The sequence below is a fragment of the Dendrobates tinctorius genome, unplaced genomic scaffold (assembly GCF_039654945.1).
Source record: "Dendrobates tinctorius isolate UK_male_01 unplaced genomic scaffold, ASM3965494v1 ptg000004l, whole genome shotgun sequence".
Classification (NCBI taxonomy): domain Eukaryota; kingdom Metazoa; phylum Chordata; class Amphibia; order Anura; family Dendrobatidae; genus Dendrobates; species Dendrobates tinctorius.
This window is the reverse complement of record NW_027361672.1, coordinates 28,098,077-28,115,579: the sequence shown is the minus strand read 5'-3', so window position 1 is coordinate 28,115,579 and position 17,503 is coordinate 28,098,077. Positions and strand designations below refer to the sequence as shown.

Sequence of the window (17,503 nt, the reverse complement as noted above, 5' to 3'; positions counted from 1 at the left end):
TTGAGGTTTAGAGACTCTTTCAATGCCATTGAATTTAAAAGAATTTAAGTTGCCATTGTGAACCTGTAAAAAATGTTTTAATACTACAGAGGATGAAATAGCTTTGGGATTAACCGCATCAGACAAATGCCGCCTGAGGCGTACCTTCAGGGGGCAGGCTGTACAGCCTACATACTGCAGATCACATTCTGTACATTGAATGACAGAAACAACATGAGATGTGTTACAATTAGTGTTGAGCGATACCATCCGATACTTAAAAGTATCGTATCGGATGGTATCGGCCGATCTAAAAAAAAATCGGGTATCGCCGATTCCGATACCGGAAGTCCCATTCAAGTCTATGGGACTTCAGGTATCGGAATAAGAAAAACCCTATTTTTGCCTTGTACAGCCTCTCTGGGGTCTGTACGGGCCTTTCGGGGGGCTGTGCCGGACTGCCGGGGGGTCTGTGCAGGCTCCGGTGGTCTGTGCCGGCCTGCCGGGGGGCTGTGCCGGCCTGCCGGGGGCCTGTGCCGGCCTGCCGGTGGTCTGTGCAGGCTCTGGTGGTCTGTGCCGGCCTGCCGGGGGGCTGTGCCGGCCTGCCGGCGGTCTGTGCAGGCTCCGGTGGTCTGTGCCGGCCTGCCGGGGGGCTGTGCCGGCCTGCCGGTGGTCTGTGCAGGCTCCGGGGGTCTGTGCAGGCATCGTCCGATGGGACTACAAGTCCCATCGGGCGATGCCTGCTACCATGACAGTGATTGACACATTAGCCAATGATGGGACAGTAGTAGTCCCATCATCCGGCTAATGTGTTGAATGTAAAAAGAAAAAAAAAAAAAATTTACATGCTACATACATACAACATGCATACTACATGTAACATACATACTACATACATGCTACATACTACATGCATGCTACATACATGCTACATACATACTACATACATAATACTTATATACTACATATATACTACATGCATGCAACATACATACTACATATATACTACATGTAACATACATACTACATATATACTACATGTAACATACATACTACATACATGCTACATACTACATGCATGCTACATACTACATACATGCTACATACATACTACATACATAATACATATATACTACATGCATGCAACATGCATACTACATATATACTATATATACTACATGTAACATACATACTACATGCTACATACATGCAACATACACACTACATGCTACATACATGCTACATACATGCAACATACATGCAACATACATACTACATACATGCTACATACATACACACTACATGCTACATACATGCAACATACATACTACATACATGCTACATACTACATACATGCTACATACATACTACATATATACCACATGCATGCAACATGCATACTACATATATACTGCATATATACTACATGCATGCAACATACATATATACTACATACAATACATACATATAGACATACAGTACATATAACATAGAGTACATACTCACCGTCACTTGTCACTTTGATCCCCGAAGCCATTGTCCCCTTGAGGAATAAATATCAAAATAAAAAACACCAATATACGTACCTCGATCCGCAGAAGTCCACGAGGGTCCCACGTCCATCTTGCGTGGAGAACAGCAGCATCAGCTGATGCTACCGTTCTCTACCAGCTCCAGGAATACAATGACGGAAGGTAGGTATCCTTCCGCACTGTATTCCTCCACCACTTTAAAAAAAAAAAAAAAATTCCCTAGTCTCACTTTATGCCATTGCTGCGTGGGAAATTCCCACGCAGCAATGGCATAAAGTGAGACTAGGGACTTTTTTTTTTTACAGTGGTGGAGGAATACAGTGCGGAAGGATACCTACCTTCCGTCATTGTATTCCTGGAGCTGGTAGAGAACGGTAGCATCAGCTGATGCTGCTGTTCTCCACGCAAGATGGACGTGGGACCCTCGTGGACTTCTGCGGATCGGGGTAGGTATATTGGTGTTTTTTTATTTTGATATTTATCCCTCAGGTGACAATGGCTTCGGGGATCAAAGTGACAAGTGACGGTAAGTATGTACTCTATGTTATATGTACTGTATGTCTATATGTATGTATTGTATGTAGTATATATGTATGTTGCATGCATGTAGTATATATGCAGTATATATGTAGTATGCATGTTGCATGCATGTGGTATGTATGTAGCATGTATGTAGTATGTATGTAGCATGTATGTAGTATGTATGTAGTATGTATGTTGCATGTATGTAGTATGTATGTTGCATGTATGTTGCATGTATGTTGCATGTATGTAGCATGTATGTAGTATGTATGTTGCATGTATGTAGCATGTATGTAGTATGTATGTAGTATGTATGTTGCATGTATGTTGCATGTATGTAGTATGTATGTTGCATGTATGTAGCATGTAGTGTGTATGTATGTAGCATGTATGTAGTATGTATGTTGCATGTATGTAGCATGTAGTGTGTATGTTGCATGTATGTAGCATGTATGTAGTATGTATGTTGCATGTATGTAGCATGTAGTGTGTATGTATGTAGCATGTATGTAGTATGTATGTTGCATGTATGTAGCATGTAGTGTGTATGTATGTAGTATGTATGTTGCATGTATGTAGCATGTAGTGTGTATGTTGCATGTATGTAGCATGTAGTATATATGTAGTATGTATGTTGCATGTAGCATATATAGTATATATGTAGTATGCATGTTGCATGCATGTAGTATATATGTTGTATGTATGTTGCATGCATGTAGTATATATGTATTATGTATGTAGTATGTATGTAGCATGTATGTAGTATGTAGCATGCATGTAGTATGTAGCATGTATGTAGTATGTATGTTACATGTAGTATATATGTAGTATGTATGTTACATGTAGTATATATGTAGTATGTATGTAGCATGCATGTAGTATGTAGCATGTATGTAGTATGCATGTTGCATGTAGTATATATGTAGTATGCATGTTGTATGTATGTAGCATGTAAATTTTTTTTTTTTTTTTACATTCAACACATTAGCCGGATGATGGGACTACTACTGTCCCGTCATTGGCTAATGTGTCAATCACTGTCATGGTAGCAGGCATCGCCCGATGGGACTTGTAGTCCCATCGGACGATGCCTGCACAGACCACCGGAGCCTGCACAGACCACCGGCAGGCCGGCACAGCCCCCCGGCAGGCCGGCACAGACCACCGGAGCCTGCACAGACCACCGGCAGGCCGGCACAGCCCCCCGGCAGGCCGGCACAGACCACCGGAGCCTGCACAGACCACCGGCAGACCGGCACAGCCCCCCGGCAGGCCGGCACAGACCACCGGAGCCTGCACAGACCACCGGCAGGCCGGCACAGCCCCCCGGCAGGCCGGCACAGACCACCGGAGCCTGCACAGACCACCGGCCTGCCGGGACAGCCCCCCGGCAGGCCGGCACAGACCACCGGAGCCTGCACAGACCACCGGCAGGCCGGCACAGCCCCCCGGCAGGCCGGCACAGACCCCCGGAGCCTGCACATACCACCGGCAGGCCGGTACAGACCCCCGGACAGTCGGCACAGCCCCCCTGAAGGCCCGAACTGACGGCGCATCATGATGCGCACAGACAGCGCATCATGATGACGTCATTTCGGCAGCCAATCAGAGCCACAAAAGTGGCTCATTGCATTTTGGACTTCCGATTCCGGTATCCGATACGAAAAAAGTATCGGTACTCGGTATCGGAATTCCGATACGGCAAATATCGGCCGATACCCGATACTTGCGGTATCGGAAAGCTCAACACTAGTTACAATGCATGTAATTATTAATGGAATAGGTTTTATCTTAGTGTGCAGAAGAAAAACTATGTGTTTTTGTAGCATATAGACATGCCTTACACTTGTTAGCACCACATAGGAAAAAACCCTTGATATTTAACCAATTACAGTGGGGAAAAAAGTATTTAGTCAGTCAGCAATAGTGCAAGTTCCACCACTTAAAAAGATGAGAGGCGTCTGTAATTTACATCATAGGTAGACCTCAACTATGGGAGACAAACTGAGAAAAAAAATCCAGAAAATCACATTGTCTGTTTTGTTTTCATTTTATTTGCATATTATGGTGGAAAATAAGTATTTGGTCAGAAACAAGTAATCAAGATTTCTGGCTCTCACAGACCTGTAACTTCTTCTTTAAGAGTCTCCTCTTTCCTCCACTCATTACCTGTAGTAATGGCACCTGTTTAAACTTGTTATCAGTATAAAAAGACACCTGTGCACACCCTCAAACAGTCTGACTCCAAACTCCACTATGGTGAAGACCAAAGAGCTGTCAAAGGACACCAGAAACAAAATTGTAGCCCTGCACCAGGCTGGGAAGACTGAATCTGCAATAGCCAACCAGCTTGGAGTGAAGAAATCAACTGTGGGAGCAATAATTAGAAAATGGAAGACATACAAGACCACTGATAATCTCCCTCGATCTGGTGCTCCACGCAAAATCCCACCCCGTGGGGTCAGAATGATCACAAGAACGGTGAGCAAAAATCCCAGAACCACGCGGGGGGACCTAGTCAATGAACTGCAGAGAGCTGGGACCAATGTAACAAGGCCTACCATAAGTAACACACTACGCCACCATGGACTCAGATCCTGCAGTGCCAGACGTGTCCCACTGCTTAAGCCTGTACATGTCCGGGCCCGTCTGAAGTTTGCTAGAGAGCATTTGGATGATCCAGAGGAGTTTTGGGAGAATGTCCTATGGTCTGATGAAACCAAACTGGAACTGTTTGGTAGAAACACAACTTGTCGTGTTTGGAGGAAAAAGAATACTGAGTTGCATCCATCAAACACCATACCTACTGTAAAGCATGGTGGTGGAAACATCATGCTTTGGGGCTGTTTCTCTGCAAAGGGGCCAGGACGACTGATCCGGGTACATGAAAGAATGAATGGGGCCATGTATCGTGAGATTTTGAGTGCAAACCTCCTTCCATCAGCAAGGGCATTGAAGATGAAACGTGGCTGGGTCTTTCAACATGACAATGATCCAAAGCACACCGCCAGGGCAACGAAGGAGTGGCTTCGTAAGAAGCATTTCAAGGTCCTGGAGTGGCCTAGCCAGTCTCCAGATCTCAACCCTATAGAAAACCTTTGGAGGGAGTTGAAAGTCCGTGTTGCCAAGCGAAAAGCCAAAAACATCACTGCTCTAGAGGAGATCTGCATGGAAGAATGGGCTAACATACCAACAACAGTGTGTGGTAACCTTGTGAAGACTTACAGAAAACGTTTGACCTCTGTAATTGCCAACAAAGGATATATCACAAAGTATTGAGATGAAATTTTGTTTCTGACCAAATACTTATTTTCCACCATAATATGCAAATAAAATGAAAACAAAACAGACAATGTGATTTTCTGGATTTTTTTTTCTCAGTTTGTCTCCCATAGTTGAGGTCTACCTATGATGTAAATTACAGACGCCTCTCATCTTTTTAAGTGGTGGAACTTGCACTATTGCTGACTGACTAAATACTTTTTTTCCCCACTGTAGCTGCGTTTCCAGCAGCCACAAGTTTGCTGGAAACAAAACTTAGAGACAAGAGATTGTTTAAAGTTGGTGCCCGATTAGCTAAAAAATACACATTATCATTAATCACAGTTCTGAGCTTATAATCCAAATTAAGTATAGGAAGATATTTCTTAACAATAGATACAATTTTGTCGCTGTTGGCAACAATGGTGTTAGAGTATTACGCCACTTTTACGGACTGACAATAAAACATACAAAATGGCAGTTAAAATGGATTTGACTGGAAAAAATGTTAAGAAACTTTTCTTTCCAGGATAATGACTTGTATATAAGGCAAAATAAATAAGAGGAAAAAAATGCTCCTCCACACCTTGGGCTATGTTCACACGTAGTGTTTTTACACCCCCTTCTCCATGCGAGTGGCGGTGGTATATCGTCCTCCCGGCCTCTCCCATCAGTTCCTGGATCATTTTGCTACTTGGCTTTCACATTTTCTCTCCTGTGTCATCCCTACCCTCATCATGGGCGATTTCAGCATCCCCATTGCTCTTCCCCTCTCCCCATCTGCTTTTATCTCTAACCTCCTCGTTTGGCCTTTTGCAGCTTACTAATTCTCCAAAGCATGAAGACGGAAACTCCCTCGACTTGGTCTTCTGTCGGCTTTGTGCAGTGGATGATTTTGCAAACTCCCCTCTTCCGCTCTCTGACCACAACCTTCTTTCATTCTCTATCAAGAACTGCCTGGCTGCTCAGGTCACCCCCACTGTCCATATTTATAGAAACATACAGGTCATTAACACCCAGAAACTTATGAAGAACTTGCAGTCTTCTTTGGCCCCTATCTCCTCCCTCTCATGTCCTGATTCTGCATTGAAGCATTACAATGAAACACTTCAAAGTGCCCTGGATGAATTTGCACCTCCTATACATAGAACACCACAACACAGACGGCGACAACCCTGGCACACTCTGCAAACACGTTTCCTGCAGCGGTGCTCCAGGTGCGCCGAGCGTCTGTGGAGAAAATCCAACCTACCCGAAGATTTCATCCATTATAAGTTTATGCTTCGAACATACAACTATCAGAATCCTGACAGCGCCGGCGTACAGCCTCCGCTGAGCAGGGACTCACCCGCACTGTAGGGATCCCTGGGGACAAGAACAGCCTGAAAGTACAGATGCACAGGACCTGAGCGCTGAAGTTTAGCAAGCCGGTACAGGACCTACAGTCATGTGACTGCAAGGGGGCAGGGCTTAGCGTCCTGCTTTCAGAGAAGGTAGAAAACTCAGAGTCGGGCAAAGTGGAGGTCATACACAGTACGGGCAAACAAGGTACAGGAGGGGTAAACAGACGGGAGGTCAGACAAAGCCAAAGGTCATAAACAAGAGGGCGGTGTGGTACCAAAGTGACAAGCAGAGAGCAGTCGAGTCACAAGCAGAGAGTCATACACGAGAGAGCAGTGCGGTACAAGAGGGGCAGGCAGAACGCCAAACAGGGACAGAACCGGTTCACAACCAAACAAGCAACAAGTTATCAGGCACAAGGCACACATATACAAGAGGTCAACTAACTCAGCCGAGGGCAGGAGTATAACTGACACCGGACCTAGGTCCAGTGAACATTAAATAGCCACCCTCTGCCAGAGAGAGGCAGAACAATTAACCCCCAGTTTGACCAGGACGGGCCAAAGCGAAACCCCGTCCTGGATCATGACAGTACCCTCCTCTCAAAAGGGGGCCACCGGACCCCCAGTTCTCTCAGGGTACTTGGCGTGAAAGGCTCGGACCAACCGATCCGCATGAACCGATCGAGCAGGAACCCACGAACGTTCAGGACCGCAGCTTTCCAATGTACCAGATATTGAAGGGCACGACGGACCAACCTGGAGCCGACAATTCGTTTCACCTTGTACTCTGACTGCCCGTCTACCAAAACTGGTGGCAGGGAAGCTGATGATCCCTCCCCACCGGACCTCACAGGTTTCAAAAGGGCCTTATGGAAAACATTTGGGATCCGCAGAGATGGCAGGAGACGCAACCGAAAAGCCACCGGGTTAACTGCTTCGGTAATTTCATAGGGACCTATAAACTTGGGTCCAAGCTTAGCAGAGGGGACCTTGAGCCTTATATTCTTGGTGGACAACCATACCTTATCCCCAATCTGAAACACCGGTCCCACGGATCGTTTTTTGTCCGCCAAAAATTTAAATTTGTCCTGGGCCTTCGTAATTCAAGAAAAACACATCCAGCCCATAAACGGCAGCGCTTCCCAGGACTCACATCCAAAGATGATATTCCATATTTTTTTATTTCATGGGTTAAAAAAGGAATACAATGCGTTTCGGATACACAGTACAAATCTTAATAGTATAAAATTCAGTACTGAATTTTATACTATTAGGATTTGTACTGTGTTTTTATGATACCTGATGAAGGATATACACTGTATCCGAAACGCATTGTATTCCTTTTTTAACCCATGAAATAAAAAAATATGGAATATCATCTTTGGATGTGAGTCCTGGGAAGCGCTGCCGTTTATGGGCTGGATGTGTTTTTCTTGATTTACTCATCCTGTGTGAGCCTGAACCTGGCTCTTTCACTTGGATCCACCCGAGGCAAGCTGCAAGCCCTGTCTTCTGAGAAGTATCCCAAAAGGAAGGATTTTTGAGGATACATAATCCAAAGCTATATTAGTCTTCTATCAGGTGAGTGCATAAAATTGTGCACCCTTTAAAGACTACAATATTGTGTTTACGCACTTAGGGCGCCGCAAATTGTCTGTTCTTCTCTCCCAAACAGGGGGTTTTTTGCACATGGACATTTGTAATGTTACTCTGGACTTCCCGCCATACCTCCCCCAACCGCTGGATCGTCTCATCTGCCCCAGGACACCCAGAATTCAAACGGGAAAATTCTCCAAAATGAGGATGAAACCCATAATTGCAGAAAAAGGGAGATGTACCCGTAGACTGGTTAATGCGGTTGTTAAATGCAAACTCGGTCAACGGTAACACAGAACACTAATCATCCTGTCGGGCTGAAGTCAAGCAACGCAGAATTTGCTCCAGAGACTGATTGGTCCGCTCGGTCTGCCCATTAGTCTCTGGATGGTAAGCGGATGAAATGGACAGACCAATACCTAACCTCTTACAAAAAGCTCTCCATAATCTGGAAACAAATTGCACTCCCCTATCAGACACCACATTCAAGGGTAGGTACCCCATGCAACCGCACCACATGCTCAACAAACAATCTGGACAATGTTTCCGCATTAGGTAGAGCTGCCAAAGGTACAAAATGTGCCTTCTTACTAAACCTGTCCACCACAACCCAGACGACGGTATTACCCTTGGAGGGGGGAAGGTTGGTGATGAAATCCATGGACAGATGAGTCCATGGTCTCTCAGGAATTGGCAGTGGTACCAATTCCCCGGCCGGCCGGTTATGGGGGGTTTTTGCACGGGCACAAACATCACATGCAGACACATATTCCCCAACATCAGAGGCTAAAGAAGACCCCCAGAATACTCAAGCAATGGCCTTCCGGGTGGCCGAGATGCCTAGATGTCCACCCAGAACAGAGTCATGGAACTCCCGGAGGACCTTGAGACGAAACTGAGCTGGCACAAAAAGTTTATCCACCGGCTTAGCCAGAGGTGCAAGAGACTGGGCTTCCCGAATCTCCCGTTCCATCATATTAGAAATACCTGCCACCACCACCCCAGGCTGAAGAATAGAGGATGGAGGTTCCGGGGGGGACACCGGCTCAAGACTGTGTGACAAGGCATCCGCACTGACGTTTTTGGATCCTGGCCGAAAAGTGATCGAGAAGTTGAATCGGGAAAAAAAAAGTGACCATCTAGCCTACCTGGGAGTCAACCTTTTAGCTGACTCAATGTAAGCTAGGTTTTTGTGGTCCGTAATTACGGTTATAGGATGGACAGCCCCCTCCAAAAAATGCCTCCATTCTTCAAAGGCCAACTTTACGGCCAGAAGTTCTCGATTCCCCACATCATAGTTTCTCTCCGCAGGGGAGAATTTCTTTGAGAAAAAGGCGCAAGGTCTTAAATTGGTCAAAGTGGCGGGTACCTGGGACAATACCGCCCCCACCCCCACCTCTGAGGCATTTACCTCAACAATAAATGGTTCAGACGGGTCCGGTTGAATAAGAACCGGGGCAGACATGAAACATTTTTTCAAAAACTGAAATGCCGCTACCGCTGCGGTTGACCAATCCTTGATATCGGCCCCCTTTTGAGTCATGTCTGTGAGGGGTTTAACCACCTGTCAGAACCCCTTTATAAATTTACGATAGTAATTGGCGAATCCTAGGAAACGCTGCAGAGCCTTCAAATCACAAGGTTGAACCCACTCAACAATGGCCTGCACCTTATTAGGATCCATGCGATACCCTTCAGCAGACACGATGAACCCCAGAAAAGACAGTTCCTGAACAAAAAATAAACATTTTTCTAGTTTAGCAAAGAGGCAGTTCTCCCGGAGCCTTTGGAGAACTGCCCGAACATGACCAATGTAAGCCTGTTTATCAGGAGAGTAGATCAATATGCCATCCAAATATACCACCAAAAAACGTCCAATAAAATCAGAGAACACGTGATCTATGAAATTTTGGAAGACCGCTGGAGCATTGGTCAGGCCAAAAGGCATGACTAAATTTTCAAACAACCCTTCAGTAGTGAGAAAAGCGGTTTTACACTCATTTCCGTCCCGGACTCGGATAAGGTTATACGCTCCCCGTAGATCTAATTTCAAAAACCACTTAGCTCCAGACAAACTGGTTGTATAAATCAGGAATAAGTGGAAGGGGATACGTATTCCTCACCGTTATCTTATTTAACTCACAAAAATGGAGGCATGGGCGTAAACCACCATCTTTTTTCCTTACAAAAAAGAACCCCGCCACCACGGGAGAAACAGAAGGACGAATGTGTCCCTTACGGAGACACTCGGAAATATATTCCTTCATCGCAGCCCGTTCTGGACCCAAAAGGTTATACAAGCAGGCTTTGGGCAATATAGCATCTGGAACTAGGTCAATGGCACAATCAAATGGGCGGTGTGGTGGTAAAACCTCAGCCTTTTTTTCGGAGAAAACGTCTGTATAGTCTTTCAGGCACTCCGGAATACCTTCCCGACCCACGGACGACACAGACACAGTAACAAGACATTTTTCAGAACAATAGGGACCCCATTTAACAATGTCCCGAGATTCGAAATTAATCACAGGATTATGCAATTGTAACCAGGGGAACCCCAACACCAGTCCTGCAGACAGGTTGTCCATCACAAAACAGGAAATATGTTCCTGGTGTAAGGAACTCACTTTAAGGAGAAACTCTTCAGTACGAAACATAGCGTCATTCTTAACCAGAGGTGTTTTGTCAATGGCAACAATGTGAATAGGAGTCTCCAACCTATCTGTCCCTAACTTACACCTGGACACTAAGTCAGAGTCAATAAAGTTCAATGATGATCCGCAATCCACGAAGGCAGAAGTGGATGTGGAGACACTCCCACAACAAAGTTCCACTTGCAACAACATTTTAGAGAAGGCAGAAAAGTGTACCTGAGAGCCTGGGTGACCTCCACAACAATCACCCGGGTTCAGTCGCTTGTTGGTTAGTGGATGGGAGGGGCAATCCTTTTTCTAATGTCCAGAATCGCCACAGTGAAACAGCATTTTCCTATGTGCCGTTGTCTCCCTTCATTCTCTTTGAGGTCGATGGTTCCCATCTCCATGATTTCCAACGTAGAACTGGCTCCCCTTCCTTGCGAAAATAACGGTGTCTCAATTTGCATCACTCCCCTCGCCCGTAGCCTGCGATCCTTTCGGACGGCCTGTGTCATAGCCTCATCCAGGGAATCAGGCGGAGGGAGGGGAGCCAAGGCATCGTTCAGATGTTCAGACAGGCCTCTATGGAGCAAACCCCGGAGGGCAGCATCATTCCAGCAGACCTCAGCAGCCCAGCGTCTGAACTCCGAGCAAAGCCACTCAGCTGAGTGCTTCCCCTGGCACACACTCATCACCATGTCCTGAGCCATACGCATCCGATCAGACTCATCATAAATATGCCCCAGGGCCTCAAAAAATGCATCCACCATCATACGCTCAGGGGCAGTGGCGGATTAAGTGGACTATGGGCCCAGGGCTGTTCATAAAACCTGGGCCCCTGTACCCCCCTTCCCACCTGAGCGCTGCGGTCCCCGTGCGGGAATTGACAGCCGTACGGACCGCAGCACTTGGTTTGCTGCGGGTCCATACGGAAAACCCGCCACCATTCCACCACGTGTGGACATGGCCTAAAAAGACGTTGCACATAAGCTGTAGGCCTACGGCCAATACGCACAAAATCACACTCCATCACCCCATCATTGCCTGCTCCATCACCCCATCACTGCCTGCTCCATCACCCCCATCATTGTCTGCTCCATCACCCCATAATTGCCTGCTCCATCACCCCCATCACTCCCATCATTGCCTGCTCCATCACCCCATCACTGCCTGCTCCATCACCCCCATCATTGCCTGCTCCATCACCCCATCATTGTCTGCTCCATCACCCCCATCATTGCCTGCTCCATCACCCCATCACTCCCATCATTGTCTGCTCCATCACTCCCATAATTGTCTGCTCCATCACCCCATAATTGCCTGCTCCATCACCCCCATCACTCCCATCATTGCCTGCTCCATCACCCCCATCATTGCCTGCTCCATCACCCCATCATTGTCTGCTCCATCACCCCCATCATTGCCTGCTCCATCACCCCATCACTCCCCTCATTGCCTGCTCCATCACCCCATCACTGCCTGCTCCATCACCCCCATCATTGCCTGCTCCATCACCCCATCATTGTCTGCTCCTTCACCCCATCACTGCCTTCTAGACCATCACTCCCATCATTGCCTGCTCCATCATACACACAGACATACACACACACACACAGACATACATACATACACACAAGACACCACCTCTCTCCTCTCACCTGTCCGCAGCATCGCCCGAGCTTCCTCCCTCACACAGCAGCGGCCGCTGAATGATGACGTCATTCAGCGGCGCTCCTCTGTGTGAAACAGGAAGCGCGGCCTCCGGGCAGGAAGCAGGACGGACCCTTGCCGCTCCGCTCCTGCTATTCACTCTTGCAGGCAGCGGAGCTGCCGTGATCGCATCGCTCCCTGCCCGCCGCTGCACTGCACTGCAGGGTGGAATTGCTGCTGCCGCGCCGCCCCCACACACATGCCGCCTGGGGCGGACCGCCCCCCCGCCCCCCCCCACCACGCTACGCCAGTGCCCTGGGCCCCCAAAAAACCTTGGGCCCGGGGCGACCGCCCCATCCGCCCCTATTAAGATCCGCCATTGCTCAGGGGCCGTGGTTGGAAGGGAGAAAGCCCAAGCTTGAGTGGCTCCCCTTAACAGAGACATAATGACCCCCACTCTCTGACTTTCATCACCAGAAGAGTGTGGTCTTAATGAAAAAAAAGCTTACAGCCCTCCTTGAAAACTCTGAATTCTTTTTTATCTCCAGAAAAGATATCCGGTAATTTAATGTAACATCCCGAGCCCCTGAAAAAAAAGCCCCCTGCACAGTGTCAGCGATCAGCTGCTGAGACTGAGCCAGGACTCGTTGTTCTCCAAGGAGTTTCTGAGACATCTGAGTCAGGTGCTTTACCTGCTCAGAAAGAGCGTGCATAACATCCATCACACTCACAGGGTAAGGGGAGCAAAGGAAAAAAAAAAGTATTGGTCAGTTATAATATCAGGATCCTGTCAGCGCCGGCGTACAGCCTCCGCTGAGCAGGGACTCACCCGCACTGTAGGGACCCCTGGGGACAAGAACAGCCAGAAAGTACAGATGCACAGGACCTGAACACTGAAGTTTAGCAAGCCGGCACAGGACCTACGGTCTTGTGACTGCAAGGGGCGGGGCTTAGAGTCCTGCTTTCAGAGAAGGTAGAAAACTCAGAGTCGGACAAAACGGAGGTCATACACAGTATGGGCAAACAAGGTACAGGAGGGGTAAACAGACGGGAGGTCAGACAAAGCCAAAGGTCATACACAAGAGGGCGGTGCGGTACCAAAGGGACGAGCAGAGAGCAGTCGAGACACAAGTAGAGAGTCATACACGAGAGAGTGGTGGCAGAACTCGAAACAGGGACAGAACCGTATCACAACCAAACAAGCAACAAGCTATCATGCACAAGGCACACGTATACAAGAGGTCAACTAACTCAGCCGAGGGCAGGAGTATAACTGACACCGGACCTAGGTCCAGTGAACATTAAATAGCTGCCCTCTGCCAGAGAGAGGCAGAACAATTAACCCCCAGTCTGACCAGGATGGGCCAAAACGAAACCCCGTCCTGGATCATGACACAACACTGCCCTACACCTCTCAAAACAAACCTATTTCAACACCCTCATCACCTCACTGTCCAATAACCCTAAACGTCTCTTTGACACTTTTCATTCTCTACTCAACCCAAGAGTACAGGCCCCAACCACGGAGCATCGAGCTGACGATCTGGCCAATTACTTCAAAGAAAAAATTGACCAGATCCGACAGGAAATTATCTCCAAATCACCTCATACCATGCACTGTCCTCCCTCCCCCACTGCATCTAGCTCACTCTCTGATTTTGAACCAGTCACAGAAGAAGTAAGCAAGCTCCTTGCATCTTCTCGCCCAGCCACTTGCACCAGTGACCCATTTCCGTCACATCTCCTCCAGTCCCTTTCCCCTGCTGTCAACCCTCACCTAACTAAAATATTTAACTTCTCTCTCTCTTCTGGTATCTTTCCCTCCTCATTTAAGCATGCCATCATACATCCACTACTTAAAAATCGATCCCTCGTCCAAAACTGTGCTGCTAACTATAGACCTGTCTCTAATCTTCCCTTCATCTCTAAACTCCTGGAATGCCTGGTCCACTCCCGCCTTATCCGTTATCTCTTTGATAACTCTTTTCTTGACCCTCTCTAATCCGGTTTCCGCTCTTTACACTCTACTAAAACTGCCCTCATTAAAGTCTCTAATGATCTACTAACAGCTAAATCAAATGGTCATTACTCCATTCTAATTCTCTTGGATCTCTCTGCAGCATTCAACAATGTGGATCATCAGCTCCTCCTCACTATGCTCCATTCCATTGGCCTCAAGGACACCGTTCTCTCCTGGTTCTCCTCCTATCTCTCTGACCGCTCCTTTACTGTATCTTTTGCTGGCTCCTCCTCCTCTCATCTTCCCCTTACTGTTGGGGTTCCTCAAGGATCAGTCCTAGGCCCCCTCCTCTTCTCTTTGTACACTTCCCCTATTGGTCAAACAATCAGTAGGTTTGGTTTCCAGTACCATCTCTATGCTGATGGCACCCAATTATACGCTTCTTCTCCTGACATCACGCCTGCCTTTCTAGAAAACACCAGCAATTGTCTAAATGCTGTGTCTAACATCATGTCCTCACTATATTTGAAACTGAACCTGTCAAAGACTGAACTCCTTGTGTTTCCTCCCGATACTAATGTACCTATACCCGACATTGCCATTTCCATATGTGGTTCCACTATTACTTCCCAGCAACATGCCCGTTGTCTTGGGGTCAAACTTGACTCCGAGCTTTCCTTTGTCCCCCACATGCGATCACTGGCTCGCTCTTGTTTTCTGCACCTCTAAAACATTTCTAGAATTCTACCTTTTCTTACTTTTGAATCCGCAAAAACTCTTACTGTTTCTCTTATTCATTCTCGTCACAACTATTGTAACTCTCTTCTAATCGGTCTCCCTCTTACCAAACTCTCCCCCCTCCAATCTGTCTTGAATGCTGCTGCCAGGATCATATTCCTCGCCAATCGTTACACCGATGCCTCTTCCTTGTGCCAGTCATTACACTGGCTACCCATCCACTCCAGAATCCAGTACAAACTTATTAACCTCACCCACAAAGCTCTCCATGGCTCAGAACAACCCTACATCTCCTCCCTTATTTCAGTATACCATCCTACCTGCGCCCTCCGTTCTGCTGATGACCTGAGGTTAGCATCCACAATAATCAGAACCTCCCACTCCCATCTCCAAGACTATACACGTGCTGCGCCAATTCTTTGGAATGCACTTCCCAGGTCAATACGATTAGTCCCCAATCCCTACAATTTTAAGCGTGCCCTGAAAATTCATTTATTCAGACTGGCCTACCGCCTCAGCATATTAACCTAATCTATCCCTGTGTGGCACAGCCAAAAGTTTTTACCATAACCAGGTTCCCCGCATCATGTTCCCACATGCTTTATACATCCATTAGCCCTCTGTGTCTGTACTGTTACACACTTAACATTATGGCTGGTCCATACAATCAGGGCAACTGTTACCACCCACCTTTCGTGTCTCCCTTTTTTTTCCTCATAGATTGTAAGCTTGCGAGCAGGGCCCTCATTCCTCTTGGCATCTGTTATGATCTATGTGATTATTGTTATGATGTAATGTCCATTGTCTGTACAAGTCCCCTCTGAAATGTAAAGTGCTGCGGAATATGTTGGCGCTATAGAAATAAAATTTATTATTATTATTATGTTTGCATTTCTTTCAATGGTGAAAAAAACATTCTACAGGAAATGTAATTTTAGCATTTTAATACCTCATCTGTCTATGTGGTATGTGTGACATGATTAAACACATCCTGTTTAGTTTATGAAGGTGAGACTCTGTAACAATTTTTTTCTCCAGAACCATTAGATGGCCATCACTATTTGTAAAGGACCTCTTACTACTGTTAGAGGGCCAGCAGGTGGCCCTCGTTATTATCAGAGGGCTCTGCATAGTCGTATATTGCTACTGCAAAATAATTTATAAATTATCTTTTCCCTATTAATACTGTAAAGTTTGAAACTTGAAGGGCCAGCAGGCGGCACTTGCAATTTATAGAGGGGCAGAATGTGGCCCCCACTATTTTTACAGGGCCAGCAGGAGTCTTGTGGACAGATGAGACCAAGATAGAGTTTTTTTGGTAAAACGCATCATTCTACTGTTTACTGTAAATGGAATGTGGCCTAAAACTCAAAGAATACAGTAGTTAGTCAAATATGGTGGCGTTTCAAAGAAGTTTAGGTGTTGTTTTGCTGCCTCTGACCCTGAGTGCCTTGACTGTGTGCAGGGCATCATGAAATTTGAAGATTCCAAAAGGATTTTGGGTTGCAATGTAGTGCCTGGCATCTGAAAGCTGGGTTTGCATCCGAGGTCATGGGACTTCCAGGAGGACAATGACCCTAAACATACTTAAAGAAGCACCCAGAAATTGATGGCAACAAAGCACTCGAGAGTTCAGAAGTGGTAAATCCAGCTCCAGTAGAATAAAGTGTCTCACCACTACTTTTTACAATACAGAGAAACTGTGACTAGACACATTAAATAAGTTAATTTTGCCTTCTTTGATGAATTTCTGAACACAGTAAAAAACATGAATCGGTCAATGACTACATGGAAAAAAGCATCAGAAACGCTTAGACTTTATGAGCCAATAATCCCTGACTAGATGCCTGTTATACGTTATACCTACTACAACACCTTACTGTAGACGAATTGCAAATAAAAGCTGCATTATTATAACAGAATAGAATCTATTTGAATTAGCCCTGAAAAAAGCGATTAGTTTAGTGTAGCAGCATCAAAGACTTATTTCAACAACCCAGCTGGAAAATATGGTGGAGTGTTTCGCATCTACTCAGCCTGATATGGAGGATACAAGGATCTTCTGTACGTACTGTACAAATTCTCCTGTCCCGGCTGTGAAATCCTGTATGCAGTGTGAGAACTCCCTATGTGACGACCACATGACAGCCCACAACAAGGCACTGAATCATATGCTAATATGATCTGCTCTTTTGGTTTGAATTTTTTTTTTACCTCAACTAGAAGGTGGATCCACAGAAAAGCATTTTTCCTCATTACTAACGAGTGGGTCTCCTACACTGGTAAAGT

General features: G+C 46.4%; 1 protein-coding gene across 1 annotated transcript in view; it reads left to right on the top strand.

The window, feature by feature from the left end:
* LOC141082662 (beta-Ala-His dipeptidase-like) overlaps positions 1-17,503 on the top strand; it is a 151,153-nt gene that overhangs the window by 23,183 nt on the left and 110,467 nt on the right. The window lies entirely within an intron of this gene.